Source organism: Trichosurus vulpecula, chromosome 4 (assembly GCF_011100635.1).
Source record: "Trichosurus vulpecula isolate mTriVul1 chromosome 4, mTriVul1.pri, whole genome shotgun sequence".
Taxonomy (NCBI): domain Eukaryota; kingdom Metazoa; phylum Chordata; class Mammalia; order Diprotodontia; family Phalangeridae; genus Trichosurus; species Trichosurus vulpecula.
Window position 1 is genome coordinate 165,306,062 of NC_050576.1, and position 17,531 is coordinate 165,323,592.

General features: G+C 36.5%; 1 protein-coding gene across 1 annotated transcript in view; it reads right to left on the minus strand.

Moving 5' to 3' along the window:
- Positions 1-17,531, minus strand: part of DUSP14 (dual specificity phosphatase 14) — a 35,279-nt gene that overhangs the window by 5,528 nt on the left and 12,220 nt on the right. Inside the window, exon 2 of the mRNA XM_036757631.1 lies at positions 194-286. The gene's annotated coding sequence lies outside the window, so the exon portion shown is untranslated. The remainder of the gene's footprint in view (positions 1-193; positions 287-17,531) is intronic.

Here is a 17,531-nt window from a genome sequence, read left to right on the forward strand (position 1 = left end):
AAGACTAGTCTTTCACTATGTGAAATTCAGCGTATCAGCTCTTCTCATACTTCAAATCATAATTCGTAAAGATCCTGTCACCTGGCTTAGTATAGGAGGGGAACACAGGGAGCAAAAATTAAATCCATACCCAAGGTAAAACCAAAATAGCCTTAGAATTAACAATGAACAGAAGCAGTATATGCCCACTCACTTGCAGTGAAAGCTCTGGTGTGCTCAGGAGCCCTCCTTTGTATATGGAAAATCCCAGGTAAGCAGTGTTGGTCACAGTGGCTATAAACTGGAGCTATGTAAAGACAGCAATGCAGAAGTATGACTTGTTTTTGTAGACAAATGATAAAGTTACAGATATTATAGGATTCTGGAGCTGGTAGCATCCAGGCCTTAGAGATCATCAATTTTCAAGTTAAAAAAACACCAAATAGAGTATATGCTAAACCATAGCTGGTTTACATTAACCGGGCAAAATGAAACAGCTTTCTAGATGCAAAAAAAAAAAAATACTACAAGGAGTACCAGCTATTTAACGCTCAACTTTTCTGCAATAAAACATACACTATGGCATAATATGGATGTTACAATATGCAGTGTTTTAGATTATGTCATTGAAGAGGAAGAGTCATTTATCAACTAACAGCACTGAGAAAAATCCTGTCAGTGTTTAGACAAATAATCCTGAACAGTAGTTTAAATATAGTGTTATGCTTCACATCTGTGAATTCCTAAAGTAGAAAAGAATGTATGGTTCATTTAGGATATATCAGGGTGTTGTTGAAATCGTTTAGAATTTTTAACAGTGTTTTTTTAAACATCAAACAGTGATCATTTCAACTGACAAAAGCTAATTAACCGGTTACATTTAAACACAAAATATCAATTTTCTAATCTGCCCCTTCCCCTCCCCCCCCAAGAGTCCATCAGGATTTTTCTCACATTTATTTTCTCTCTCACATGGCCATTTAGTGTGTTCCATTCTTGGTTCTCCTCATTTCACTCTGTTATTTAATAATGGTAGTTCCAGGCTCCTTTGTGTAGTCCTCATGTGCTGGGTTCTAACTGCATTATAGTGTCCCCATTATAATACAGGGCAAAATTTTACTTAACCCTTCCCCAGCAGAAGGTAAGCTCCTTGAGAAAAGGGGCTGCTCCATTTTTTGCCTTTACATTCTGTGCTTTGCATATAATAGTCCTTTCATGTTTGTTGAAGTGTTAAACATATGTTGAAGCTTGTAGTTTTAAAATAGTATATAAGCAGCTCCTCTTCCTTTCCCGCCAACAGTTTTTTAAAAAGATGAACAATACCACACATTTTGAAAGCAAATTATGGTTGCTCCTTCTCAATATAAAGTTAATTAAAGCTGTACCAAAAAGATGTATGCTTCATGAAAAAATTAAAAACCATGCAACTTCCATTTCTGAAGAATTTGGTGACCATGGGCTATTTATTATGTATTTGCTTTCTTTCCTGAAGCCACTGGAACATTCCTACTTACTTGGGCACTACTACAATAAGCATCTTTCTATAACGAAACAGTGGACATAACTTTGTCGCTTTTGTTTTTGAGGGTTTTTTGTATGGCCCATTTCTTCCAAGAGGCCAGCCACCAATATGTATCTTATCCCAGAGGAAAATCATTTCCTCTCTCTGGAGCTTAGTTTTTTGTTTTTGCTTTTTTTAGCTTTACTCTGTAAAGTAAGAGTAAAAGTAAAGGCTCTGGTCCATGTCTTCTCATAAATGGTCCACAGGATGGCCTTCTTTTTGATCTCTTTATATAACCTAGGAATCGTTACAGTATTCAGGCTCTCCAAACTTATCCCTTGAACTTCTGTGACTCTCCTGTGTCTATGCCTGTCTTTTTTTAAATGTTTTTACTGTTTCATGTGCACAATTTGCCACTGATAATCTTTTGAAGCCTATTCACAGATAAATGTCTACCACGGGCCTCACCCCTTACCTTTAGGTGACCCATAATTCTGAATCTACAGAGACTTAATAATTCCATGATTCACAGCTATAAAAACAGAAAGAGATTATTCTTGTGAAGAATATACTTTTTCACTCCCTAACACAGGCCTGCACAACCAGCTACTTATGGTCAGCCAAAGGACTTATGGCTGCCCACGGAAAATTACAAAGGAAGACTTAGGGGCCTCCCAAAATGCTTTGGTGTGCTGCAAGCAGCCTGTGGCCAGTGGGCCTGCGAGCTGTGCAGGCCTGCCCTAACAGATAAGAGGTCCAAGGATCAAAGTGAAAAAATTCTCAAAAGAATTACAAACTGTAACAACCATAAAAGAATGATTCAAATCACCAACTAGAAAAATGCAAATTAAAAAATCAAGGTTTCACTTAACACCCTGCAAATTGACCAAGAAGACAAAAGATGGAAATAATCAATGTTGAAGAGGCTGTGGGAAGATAGGCAGGCACACTAGTACATGGTGGATGGAGCTATAAATCAGTATAATCATTTCCAAAGCAATTTTTACTTAGGCAATTAAAGTGACTAAAATGTCCACACTGTTTGACCCAGAAAGTCCAATCTAGGTTTATACCCAAGGAGGCCATTAATAAGAAACTCACCCCATACACCAAAATATCTATGCCAGTGCTGTTTGTAGTAGCAACAAACTGTTAACAGTAAGATATCCATGGACTGTGGAATGACTAATGGTACATGAACGTAATAGAATATGACTCTGCTATGAGAAATGATGTGTGTGAATACAGAAAAGCATGGAAAGATCTACATGAACTGAGGCAAAGTAAGCAAATCCAAGAAAACCATATACATAATGACCACAACAAAAAAGAACAAGCATGACTCCAAAAAGGCCATGAGAAGACACCTACACACTTTTGTAGAGGTGGGACACCAATGGCCAATAGTACACTGCACGTATTTTCAGACTATTTTGATGTATTGATAAATTTTGCTGGATTTTTTTCTTAAAAATATTACTTGTTAAATGTCATAGCTCTCAGGATGGGAAGGGGAAGGAATATTGAGGGAAATTTTAGTAATGCAAAAAAGAAAATAACAATTTATTTTGAAAATATTACTTAAAAAATATTATATTTTAAGAAAACAAATATGAAAAATGCAGAAGAAACAGAACATGAACTAAAGCAAAGTAAAACCAGAAAAATATAATGATTACAACAATATAAATGGAAATACAACAAAATCAAAACCAGATGCTGCTCAAGTTTAATGAGAAAACTTATAATGACCAAAAATAAATTTAAGAAAATACCTCCCTAGTTCCTATGAAAAGGGTGGAGACTATGGGTGTGTGAACACTGCTTACAATGTCAGCCTTTTTTTTTAATCACTAGTTTTGCTGAAACCTTTTCTCCCTTCTTTTAAAATGTTTTGCTATACCCAAGATGGCGGCTGGAAAGCAGGGACTTGCGTGAGCTCCTACGCAGGTCCCTCCAAAAACCTATCAAAACAGCTCTGAACAAATTCTAGAGCTACAGAACCCACGGAATAGCAGAGAGAAACAGGGCTCCAGCCCAGGACAGCCTGGATGGTCGCTGGGTAAGGTCTAGCTCACGGAGCTGGGAGTGGAACAGAGCCCAGCATGGGCCATGCCCAGGCTAACCAGACCAGGAGTCGGGCAGAACAGGATCTAGCGCCCTGAATCAGTGAGCTGTGGCAGTTACCGGACTTCTCAACCCACAAACACCAAAGACAACAGAGAGGGTTAGTGGGAAAAGTTTCTGGGACAGAGTGAAAGGAGTTTATGGTTAGGCCATTGGCCCTGGGGCCAGCAGAGGTGGTGCAGCTACAGAACTACAGCTGCAGTTGCTTCCGGCCCCAGGACCACCTGGTGGGAGGAATTAAGTGGTGGATCAGAGCAGAAGTGCAGAGCCTGCTTAAGATCTGAGTCACAGTCTGGGTTGGCAGTTCTTGGGGGAGGTAGAGCACTGGTGTGGCAGAGCTTGCTATGTAGAAATAGCTCTGAAAACAACAGCATATCCCCTCAAGCTTGGAACAAAGTACTCTCTACTCTACAAGCAGTCACACCCTGACAAAAAACTCAAGGGTCAAGTAGTTGGCTGGGAACATGGCCAGGAAGCCAAAAAGGACACAGATTCAGACTCAGACTTTGGAATCTTTCTTTGGTGACAAAGAAGACCAAAACATACAGCCAGAAGAAGTCAACAAAGTCAAAGAGCCTACATCAAAAGCCTCCAAGAAAAACATGAACTGGTCTCAGGCCATGGAAGAACTCAAAAAGGATTTGGAAAAGCAAGTTAGAGAAGTAGAGGAAAAACTGGGAAGAGAAATGAAAGTGACGAGAGAAAACGATGAAAAACAAGTCAATGACTTGCTAAAGGAGACCCAAAAAACACTGAAGAAAATAACACCTTAAAAAATAGACTAACTCAAATGGCAAAAGAGCTCCAAAAAGCCAATGAGGAGAAGAATGCCTTGAAAGGCAGAATTAGCCAAATGGGAAAGGAGGTCCAAAAGACCACTGAAGAAAATACTACCTTAAAAACTAGATTGGAGCAAGTGGAAGCTAGTGACTTTATGAGAAATCAAGATATTATAAAACAGAACCAAAGGAATGAAAAAGTGGAAGATAATGTGAAATATCTCATTGGAAAAACCACTGACCCGGAAAACAGATCCAGGAGAGATAATTTAAAAATTATTGGACTACCTGAAAGCCATGATCAAAAAAAGAGCCTAAATATCATCTTTCAAGAAATTATCAAGGAGAACTGCCCTGATATTCTAAAGCTAGAGGGTAAAACAGAAATTGAAAGAATCCACTGATCACCTCCTGAAAAAGATCCCAAAAAGAAAAATATTGTCGCCAAATTCGAGAGCTGCCAGATCAAGGAGAAAATCCTACAAGCAGCCAGAAAGAAACCATTTGAGTATTGTAGAAACACAATCAGAATAACACAAGATCTTGTGTTATCTTGTTATAATGGAAATGTAGGTGATATGAAAACAAAAGATATCAATAAAAACTCAATTATTTTTAATCATCTTTTTATTTCAAAGAGAAGTTTGAGCTTGTTGAAAGCCCTGAATAATTTCTCAAATATAATCTGACCCTTTCTGTTCCTTCTACTATTTGATTCTACGCCCAGTTCAATATTCACCTGAAGAAGTGGTCCAATACTGATGGACCACCTGAAAGGGCCCTCCATTGTATGAACAACAGCATTCTCCATCCCCTTGGTTTTTCCCTGTGGATTGTAGAGAATGCAAATCCCTTGAAGACTTCTTCTGTAGTACTACTTAGTGCAGTCCCTGGAAAAGCTTTATAAATGCTTAACTTCAACTTTTAAACTTTTTTTTTTTAAATTCAAATTTTAGCTTGTCAATGCTTTCCCTAAAATAATGGCATCCACAACTTACCACATTTCCCCATGTATAAGAAGCACCTTTATTTGAAAAATTTGGGGTCTAAAAACTGGATGTATCTTACACAGTGGTTGTAGATTTTTTTACTTGCATTTCCTGCTTTGTTGCATTTGTTGTCTTTGTGCTCATTGTTTCACATTTGTTACTGGTATATTAGGTTACATTTCGCCACGTTCTGCCCAGAAATGACTCAGAAAAGATTTTCATACAGTGCTGAATTCAAGTTAAAAGTGATCCAGTTTGCAAAAATGAATGGAAATCGTGCTGCTAAAAGTATGTTTGGTTCTCCTTCAACAGAGAAAACAATCCAAGACTGGCTACGGGAAGAAGAAACCCTACTGAAAACACCACAGCAGAAACCCTACTGAAAATGCCACAGCAGAAGAAGGCTGTGAGAAGCAAGTCATCAAAATGGCCTGATTTAGAAAGGGAATTGAAGATATGGATTGAAGAGCAAAGGGCAATTGTAATTCCTTTGTCCACAAAGATGGTTCAACATGAGGCAAGAAGAACTGCTGATGAAAAAGAAGTTACTGATTTCAAAGGAGGACACAATTCATGCTTCAGGTTCATCAAACGGAATGGACTAAGCATGGGTACACGCACCGGACTTGCCCAAAAGATGCCTGAAAATTTTGAGCAGATGAATAAAACTTGAGTTCAATAACTTTCTGTAATACATTTTTTTTTCAAATTTCAGGCCCCAAAATTAAGGTGCGCCTTATACATGGGGAAATACAGTAAGTCAAAATCATGTCACCTGTAGTCTAACTCAGTGCAGACTACAACAGGAATGTGCTTACAGGCACCGTGTCTCTCGGAGTGGCTATTTGGCTGTCGTGTCACACCACTGTTTTCATTCTGAGCTTCCAGCACGCTAAAGCTCACAGATCTTTTTCACACAAAATATTGTCTAACCATGCCTCCTCCCTAATCTTGTATTTGGAAAGCTGATTCTTTGGACCAAGTATAAAGTTATACGTTAAATCCTATTAAATTTCAACTTAGTAAGAGTCAACCAATCCTTAAGCCCCTCCCCCCAAGCTCCTTTTGGATTCTGGCCTTGTTTATAAAATCCCTCTCAGGTTCATGCCAACCACAAATCTGACAAAGCAGGTCAATGGCACCTTTACCTAGTAACTCAGGAAAATGTTAAATGGCACAGGATCATGAACTAACTCCCGAGTTGTTCTACTAGAAATCTCTATCCAAGCTGACACCAACATGTTAATGACTGCACTGATCATCTGATAAGTTATGAGTTCACCATTTCTCCATCTTGTCTAAAAGAACAGTATGAAAGACTTTCAAAAACTATGCTGGAAATGCAGGTATTATAGTGTCTACAACACTCACCTCATCTACCAGGCTACTATATCTTTTAAGAAAGAAACTAAGTCTGGAATGACCTGTTTTTTGATACCATGATAGCTTTTAGTAATCTTCTTTCAAAAGGTCTTCAACCAGACCCAGTACACTTTATGCAATAACAAAAATATAAAGACTAACAACTTGGAAAGCCTTGGGAACTTTGATACGCTCAACAACCAACCAAAATTCCAGGACACGTGACGAAACAAGCTGCCCACTTCCTGTCAGAGACTGACAGATTCAGAGTGCATTTTTTTTTTTGAAAAATTTTGTTTTTCTTGTTTTCTCAATGCGGTGGCGGGGAGGGATAGGGAGAGAAAGTAGATCTTTATTTGGTTTTTCTTTTTCCCCCACAATTGCATTTTTTTCTATTTTTTTCAAATATTTTATTTTTTCCAATTACATGTAAAATAACTTTTAACATTAATTTTTTTAAATTTTGATTTCCAAATTCTCTCCCTCCCTCCCTTCTTGAGACTGCAAGCAATTTAATATAGGTTATACATGTACAGTCAAGCAAAAATATATTTCCATATTAGTCATGTTACAAAAGAAAACACAGACAAAAGGCATAGTTCCAAATAGCTCTCCAGAACTGACCAGTTCACAACCCCACCAACAGTGCATTAGTATCCCAATTTTCTCACATTTCCTCCAAGATTTATCGTTTTCCTTTTCTGTCATATTAGTCAATCTGATAGGTGTGAGTGAGGTAGTACCTCAGTTGTTTTAATTTGCATTTCTTTAATCAACAGTGATTTAGGGCATTTTTTCATATGGCTAATGATAGCTTTGATTTCTTCTGAAAACTGCCTTTTTATATCCTTTAACCATTGCATAATTGGGGAATCACTCATATTGGACTCCATTCTCTATACATGGGAAATGAGACCTTTACCAGAGCGAGCTGCTGTAAAAAAAAAAAAAAAAAATCCCAGTTTTCTGTTTTTCTTCCAATCTTGAAATGCATTGGTTTTGTTTGTGCAAAACCTTTTGAATTTAATATAATGAAAATTTTCCATTTTACCTCTCATAATAATGCTCTCTATCTCTTGTTTGGTCATAAACTCCTCCCTTATCCATAGATAATGACAAGCAAACTATTCCATGCTCCCCTAATATACTTATGGAATCATCCTTTATGTCTAAATCATGTACCCATTTTCACCTTATCTTGGTATGTAGTGTGAGATATATACCTATACCTAATTTCTGCCACACTGCATTCCAGTTTTCCCAGTAGTTTTTGTCAAATGGTAAGTTCTTGCCCCAAATTTTTGCATATATCAAACACTAAATTACTATGGTCACGTACTCTGGTGTACTGTGTACCTATCTCTTCCACTGATCCACCACTCTATTTCTTAGCCAGTACCAGATCATTTTGGTGATTACTACTTTGTAATACAATTTGAGATCTGGTAAGAGTAAGCCACCTTCCTTCACATTTTTTTTTCCATTAATCCCTTGATATTCTTGATCTTTTATTCTTCCAGATGAATTTTATCAGTTTTTCTAACTCTGTAAAATAATTTTTTGTAGTTTGATTGGTATGCCTCTGAATAAATAAATTTAGGTAGAATGGTCATTTTTATTATTATACTGGCTCAGCCTACTCATGAGCAAGTAATATTTTTTCAATTGTTTAAATATGACTTTATTTGTGTTAAAAGTGGTTTGTAATTAATTGTGTTCATATAGTTATAGTTCCTAGGTTTGTCTTGGCAGGTAGACTCCCAAGTATTTTATATTGTCTATAGTTATTTTAAATAAAATTTCTTTATCTCTTCCTATTGGAATTTGTTGGTAATACACAGAAATACTGATGACTTACATGGGTTTACTTCATATCCTGCAACTCTGCTAAAATTGTTAACTATTTCAACTAAGTTTTTTTGTTGATTGTCTAGCATTCTATTATCTGCAAAGAGTGATAATTTTGTTTCCTCTCTGCCTATTCTAATTCCTTCAATTTCTCTCTCTTTCTCTTACTGCCACAGCTGGCATTTCTAATATAATATTGAATAACAGTGGTATAAAAATGGACATCCTTGCTTCACCTCTGATCACATTAGGAAGGCTTCCAGCTTATCCCTATTACAAATAATGCTTGCTGATGGTTTGAGATAGACACTACTTATAATTTTAAGGAAAGCTCCATTTATTTCTATGCTTTCTAGTATTTTTAATAGCAATGACTGTTGCATTTTGTCAAAAGCTTTTTCTGCATCTACTGAAATGATTCCTGTTGGTTTTGTTATTGATGTTGTTAATTATGCTGATAGTTTTCCTAATGCTGAACCAGTCTTGCATTCAGGGTATAAATCCCATCTGCTCATAGCATATGATCTTTGTGATATATTGCTGTACCTCCTTGCTATTATTTTATTTTAAAATTTTGCATCAATATTCATTAGAGAAATTGGTCTATAGTTTTCTTTCTCCATTTCTGTGCTTCCTGGTTTAGGTATCAGCACAAATTTGCATCATAAAAGGAATTTGGTAGGATTCCTCCTTTGCCTATTTTTCCAAATAGTTTATGTAGTATTGGAATTAATTGTTCTTTAAATGTTTGGTAGAATTCACTTGTTAATCCTTCTGGCCCTGGGGATTTTTTCTTCGGAAGCTCATTGATGGCTTGTTCGATTTCTTTTTCTAAGATAGTTATTTAAGTATTTTATTTCCTCTCTGTTAATCTGGACAATTTATATTTTTGTAAACATTCACTCATTTCACTTAGATTGTTGGAGTTATTGGCATATAATTGGACGAAATAGCTCCTAATAATTGCTTTAATTTCATCTTCATTGGTAGAGAATTCACCCTTTTCATTTTTGATAGTAGTAATTTGGTTTGGTTTTTTTTTAATCAAATTAACCAATGGTTTGTCTGTTTTATTGGGTTTTTTCTATAAAACCAGCTACTAGTTTTATTTTAGATCTTTATTTGAAAATAAAAATTTCATAAAAGGTCTTCAATTCAGTTTATCCCCTTCTTATCAGTACTCTTCACAGCATTAGATAATATCTACCCTGATTTCCCATGAAATACAAAATTTAAACTTAAAAAACTAAAAATAATTCTTAAGTTATTTCAAATTTCAATGGTAGAATCAACATATAGTACTTAACTGGCTAGAAAATTGACATCACTACACAAGACAGGATTAAAGTGAGGGCAGTTTTTCCACACCTCATAACAAACACAGAATGTCACATGGGAACATTTGGATATTCTCAGCAATTAAACTTAGGTGTGGGCAGGAATTTCTATAAGAACAAGTTCTTTACCAATGGAATAGAAGAGAATACTAATTACAGCAGAATAATCCACTGCAGTTTGGAGGCCCATTCCTGGCACTTCTAAAAACTCTTGCTATAAAAAGCAAGGTCACTATATCTTAATGGAACACAGATGAAATCACCATCACAAATCCCCTTGTTAAGGGAAATTTTTTAACCCCTAGAATTTCTTCTATAACTAGGGCAAAGGGGTTAAAATTCATCAACTCCAAACCATGCCAGAAACATGTCACCTTTCTAATGAGGACAATTCACATTTAATAAGGTTCTTATTATGTGCAAAAACATTTTTTAGAGGTATAGGGCTGTCCAAAATGCATCCTGCAGTGCAATTTACGCGGCCTGCCTACAAACACAGAAATTTACACGAATGCTTTAGTAAAGGAAGCTGAGCTACCACAGAGCTCTCACTAAAATGGCAAATCAAAATATACTGTCTATTGTTTCAATAAAAACCTAAGGTTGGACAGCCCTGGCCTAAGATACAAAAGGAAAACCAATCTGTGCCCTGAAGGAACTTACAGTCCTCTCAGAGATTTAGCATATACACAGAGAAATAAATACAATGTGTAATCTAAGGAGGAACAGAGCAAAAGAGGTCAGGTTTAGGGATATCACAAATTCATGGATTTAGAACTCATCTGAAAGGGCTTCCTGAAGTGGGTAGCAAATGGCTTTTCTCCATGTACATACAGAGAAACTACCTTATTAATGTGGTTGATTTTAAAAACTTTTTAAAACCACTTTAAACAACATCCAGGCACAGATGACAGACTGTAAGGCACAGAGACAGCAGATGAAATGCTGAGTTGCTGAGAACAGCAAGATAGGCCAGTTTGTCTGGAAGAGAGTGCATGAATGAGCATTAACAATTCTGGAAAGGTAGGTTGGAGCCACAACATGGAGGGTTCGAAATACCAGTATAAGGATTCTATATTCAATCCTCCAATCAAAAGCAAAAGAGCCAACGTGATCAGAGATGCATTTTAGGCTGATTGTTTTGGCAACTGTGTAGAGGATGAACTGAGAAGGAGGTACTGGATGCAGTTAAGAAGCTATTGTAATAGTGCAAGGATAGCTGATGAGAGCCTGAACTAGGGTGGTGAACTATGTGAAAGGAGAAGACAGAATAAATATGGGAGATGTCCTGAAGGTAGGAGCAATAAGACTTGGCAATTCAGTGGACTTCAATACCAAGAACAACTCATGAAGTTGCAAAAAGTTAGGTAGCTAAGATAGTTGTCAACCAGCCCCTATCTTAAAACTTCCCATGGGGGAAAGTTACTACCCTCCTGATGCAGCCCATTCTCCTTTTACATAGTTTTAATTGTCATTTCTACTCATTTATCCTAGTTCTGACTTCTAGGGACAAGCAATAGAAGCCTAGTCCTTTTACCACAAGACAGACTTTTAAATATTTGAAGATAGCTAAAGATTGCTGGTGCCTATAACCAACCCTTGGTATGGAACAGTTTCAAGTCTGCTTGTTATGCTGATAACCCTCCTTCTGTAAACAGTCCATTTTGCCAATGTCCATTCTAAAATATGGCAGATAATTAAACAGACATGATCTGAGCAGAGTACAATGCAGCTGGCCTATAACATTCCTCTCCCTCATTCTGGACTCTGTACTACCATTCAGTCCAAGATCACACAAGGTTTTTGGGAGGATATGTGGGGCAGTGAGGAGTGCCAAAGGAGTTCCTATTTGATTCAGATCTACATGGCAACTAGCAGGAACTATTGTCTGGCCATAGCAATTCTAACCTGTGTGTAGCTGACTTTTGAACCAAAGTAAAAAACTATTATTTATCCCTATCAAAATTCACCTTATTAGATTCAGCTTTTGCACGGGTCTACTAACAGCTTTTTATATTTCAATTCTGTCAATGAATTAGCTATAATTTGTGTGAAAACAATATTTGATAAACAGGATAAACCTATTTTAGTGAGGCTCCTTTGTCATTATGGAAAAGCAAAAGATGTAATCAAATCTGATTAGTAAATCAAATCAAATCTAAATTTGTGATCAAGACTCAACTTTGCAGCACTTTTACTGGTACCACAAGCAGTGACACTATTCACAATACTAACCTTGGATAAAGAGAGGCCCTGTCCTCACTGGATTATTCAGCAATGCCTCTGTCATTTAGCAAGTTTATCTAAAATGTAAACCAACCTCAGTTTATTCTAGTAACTAATTTGTTGAGCTCTGATAAGGTATTTTGTGCAACAGGGAACTGAAAAGAAAACAGACTGTGAATCCTCAGGGCAAAATCCAAGTTAGACAGTCACAGTCAGGATGCCTTATCCCTGCTGGTAATCTTCTGTTTAGTATATAGTGCCAACAAACCTGCTTAAAATGCTAGTGTGGTCCAAAGGCTAAAAAAAAAAAAAAGAAAAGAAAAAACTTCCAGGGAGCATATATTATATCTCCTCTCCCTTGTATAAACACTACTGGCTGCCATTTAAAGGGAGCAAACCCAAAGTTCTGGGCAGTGAGATGACTTGCCCCCATAGTAAACAAGTAATAGAAACTGGACATGATCACAGTCTGAAGACTTGGAGACTATGTAAGCTGCTTCCTGATGTGACTGAGGAATGTAGTTGTATTCATTATTTGTCTCACAGCAGCACTTTTTAACGAAGCCAAACAGTCCCTTAAATGCAGAAGAAAAAAAGGGTAGAATTTCTTTCAAAAATGCCTGAGCTTGACTGGACTAAGCCAATGCTCCAGTTTTTACTGCACTTGGTCAAGAATTGAAATATGGCCATGGACTGGTGAAAAAGCTTCACTACCAAAGAAGTATTCAAGCAGGGACCTTCAAATTTAGTTATTTCCTCCCAAGCTTGCTGAAACAGGAGAGCAAGAGGCCATTCTGCCCACCTGTTTTGCCAACTGTGCTTAGGTTTTATAATGTAACCTAATTTTTAAAAAGAAAGGCAGGTAAGATTTAAAAATAGATCACAGTGTCTGTCATATAAGCAAAACAAATCCATTTCAGTTTATGCATAATGACAGACAGGAGATGTACTGGAAATAGAAATCTTATCTGTTACTATAATCAGAGGAATCCTAGTTCTTGTTGAGTGAATAGTCCTTGTAGAGGACAACAGTCTCTCTTAATTGAGCATTAAATCACCAAGATCAGGGAGAGCTCACTGTCGCTGTCCATGGTGCTCAAGAGAAACATGATTGGGCCCTTTCCAACTGCCATTATATATGGATGGGGGAATGCAATTTTAGTTCAAAAAATGTTTCCAGGTGGGAGGAAGGAAGAACAACATGGAAAACTGTCATGAACCAATCCCACACACCTATTTAACCAGATCCTCAGGAAGGACTGCTCAAGCCAAGGATGATGCTGACAACTTTTAACAATAAACATCAAAGCACTAGTGCTAAACAAAATACAACATTAAGAGTGTTCCCATTGAGCATGTAATCTAAATAATGTATAAACCAGTAACAATTACTGATAGCTCCATGAATCACAGAGTTTCTGGGACAGTCTAAAAAGCCCATTGTTTAACACTGATAAACTAGAATGACTCCTATATCAGGAACGAGGGAGAAAAGCCTACATTCCTAAAGCAGTGACCATAATTCAGAGCTAATGATCTAATATCGTGGTTAAAGTAGTCCTGCAACTACCAATGAAGACTAATCATTTTTTGTCATGACAACTTAGCAATCAGATCAGCAACAATGAAACTCTCTCCTCAGATTTAATAACCAGAAAATAAGATGATAAAAGAGATAAATGTATAAAAGATTACAGATTAAATTCCCAGCTTTGCAAATTTCAATGGTACACAATGTATACTGGAGCCTACCCTGTATTTTACACCCTAAAATGCTAGGTAATCTCCTTTACTCTTCTTTTTTCCTGAGGCAATTGGGGTTAAGTGACTTGCCCAAGGTCATACACCTAAAATGTGTCTGTGGCACATTTTGAACTCATGTCCTCCTGACTCCAGGGACAGTGCTCTATTCACTGCACCATCTAGCTGCCCTAATCATCTTTACTCTCAATTTTCTTTTCAATTTATTCTCAAGTTTCTCAATGATCTCAACCTCTTCAAGAAAATATCTATGAACATGACTAATGTGGAAATAGGTTTAATATGACTGTACATGTACAGCCTATATCAGATTGCTTGCCATCTTGGGAAGGGGGGAAGGGGGAAAAGGAGAGAGGGAGGGAAAAAAAATTTGGAACTTAAAATCTTTTAAAAGTGAATGTTGAAAACTATGTTTACATGTAACTGGAAAAAATAAAATGCTATTAAGTGGTAGGAAAAAAGGAAATATCTGTGAGCATCCATGAAGAGGAAGCACAGCATAACGAACAGACATTTACTGTGAGCCAAGTAACCTGGCATGAGTGCTGCCACTTTATAACTATGTGAAATCACTTAACCTTTCAGAGCTTCAGGGTCCTCATCTGTAAAACAAGGATTAAATGAGATAACATATGTAATAACATGTAACATGTATAAATGCTAGCTACTATTATTATACTTATAGCATCTACCTCACAGGGTTGCTGTGAAGCTCAAATGAGATAATGTATGTAAAGCACTTTGCCCACTTTAAAGTGCTATATAAATCTCAGCTGTTTTTATTATCCTAATCCACTTAGTGACTCAGACACAGCACAGTTAAGTTTTCCATAAAGTGAATTTCAATTAAATAAATCCATTTTCTCCTCTGACTTCCATTTTTAAAAATCAGAAATGTATTCTACTAGAAATGTTGTCATGTCCATGCTAAATGAACACAATTTAACAAATCTTAAACAGTAAGAGAAAATGGTATCTGATAAAAAAATTAGCAATAGTACTCAAAATATGAAATGCTAAGCTATATTAAAATAAACAATAATATTAAGTGCTGAAAACAAAAGTACTGTACAGTACCAGACACTCTGGCAGGACACTCAGTCCACAAATTGTTCTCACTATAAAAGTGGCAATCCTCAAAGCTTTAGCAGTTTAACAAATATGTGTGTATACACATATACATATCTAGACATTTATACACATACATATCTATACATTTATACACACACATATATACATACATATATACACACACACACATACACATACATAAAATCTCTGTTTAAACACACCAGCTTCAAATAACTCTAAAATTTCAAACTTTACATTTAAGGTAATCATCTTACTTTTTCTTTCTTTCTGAACTTTCTCCCACCACTTAAACCGACTTATTCAATTAGTATATTAAGCATTCACTCTGTGTTTAATCTTCTGCTAAGTCCTGTTAGGAAAAGAAAACAAGTATAGGAACATGTTCCCTGACCTCAAAAGGACTCAGTCTTACTAAAGGGACAAGATCTACACACAGCAAATCATTTAATAGCACAACGTAGTAAACAAAAAAGTACCAAAACAAGGGAGTAATGAGCACGTACTATAGGGGGTACAGTGAAATTGGGAAAGTCTGCTGCTAAATGACTTTGAATCAATTTTTTCCCCACTGATTTAGATTATAGGAGCAAATATGTCCCACTGTAAGAACTGCTGACCCTTAAGTGTTTCAAAAAGTTTCTTCTCAGAGAAAGGGAAAATAAGTGTGATTGCTGAAGCTAAAAAACTATATTGATTTTAGGGTCCTGTCCTACTGCATCTGTTAAGATACTCTGCACTTCCTCTATTCCACCGAACCTGTAGTGGGTGGTCCTTTATCCTGCAAAGGCTCGTTAGGTATTTAGGTTTCATTCATTTTCCTCATTCCTGCTGACTATTCTTCCTAGATTTAGCAAAATATAACTTGTCTTGGTCTACTCCTCTACAAACATGCTTCACTGCCAGGGATGTCATTTTATTAGTCTTCCTTTTCAGTTAATAAGTCACAGACAAAAAATTATTTGGTCCTTCCCAGATTCTGAGTCAGTGGACTAGCAAAGGAAAAAGAAAAACTTAATTCCTTGAGTTTCCAGTTTGATTACAATGTCAAGATTAGTGATAACTTATCTACGGCCTTAACAAAATGTATATGCAACTGAAAAACATGAATCGATAAAGGTATAGGATAATGATAAATATAAAAGAAAAAGGACTTAAGAAATGCAGAGGTTTCAAATGTTCTTTATCCCTAAGCTGAACATTAATCTAAATTTTAAAAATCACTAGCTGCTAAATGAGATATCCTCCTTTGGGTGTGGAAATCTGATAAACCCAGAAAATACTTGCAAGGCTCTACAATTACCTAAGTCTAAACCTGTTTGGTGGTAACTAAAAAACAATTTGTGCAACACTCTATCAATCTTGTTTTAAAACGTTCAAGGAGTAAACTGTAAAATTATACTATGATTCACAGATCTGAATGCTGAATTACATGGTGAACTTTTTTGATTTATATAGATATGACTACTAGGAGAAGTATAAAGGAAAAAAACCTATGTAAACAATAAAATACAAGATTTTGAGTCTGAAGCAGAATATCTCATGTCTGTCGGATTATGGAAGGCTACGAGATCTTGTGAAGAACCACATATGTATTCAGTTCACTTCTCTAAACGGAAGTTCTTATTTGTTTTAAATGGAGGCAAAAAAAGGCATCTCTAGACAAGAATAAAGTCAACAGAATTTAAAAGTTTATAGGAAGGAGTTAATGTAATTATCCTTGGGTAAGGACATCAAAATTCTTAAAATCAAGAGCACATCCTTTGACCATTTCTCAATTGGGGAATGGCTTGTATTCCTATATATCTGGCTCAGTTCCCTGCATATTTTAGAAATGAGGCCTTTATCAGAGATACTAGTTGCAAAGATTTTCTCCCAATTTTCTGCTTCCCTCCTAATTTTTGTTGCATTGGCCTTTTTTGTACAAAAACCTTTCAATTTAACATAATCAAAATTATCCATTTTGCATTTTGTAATGCTCTCTATCTCTTGTTGGGTCAGAGGAAGAAATTAAAGCTATCTATAGGCATATGAAAAAATGCTCTAAATCACTACTGATTAGAGAAATGCAAATCAAAACAACTCTTAGATACCACATCTCTCCTGTAAGATTGGCTAAAATAACAAAACAGGAGGATGATAAATGCTGGAGAGGATGTGGGAAAATTGGAACATTATTACATTGCTGGTGGAGTTGTGAGATGATCCAGCCATTTTGGAGAGTAATTTGGAACTACGCCCAAAGAGCCATAGGAATGTTCATACCCTTTGACCCAGCAATATCACTTCTAGGGTTGTATCCCAAAGAAATCACACAAGAGGGAAAGGGACCCATATGTACAAAGATATTTATAGCGGCTCTCTTTGTGGTAGCCAAGAATTGGAAATCAAAGGGATGCCCATCAATTGGGGAATGGCTGAACAAACTGTGGTACATGAAGGTAATGGAATACTATTGTGCCATAAGAAATGGGGATGATGCAGACTTCATAACAACCTGGAAAAACCTACACGACATAATGCTGAGTGAGCG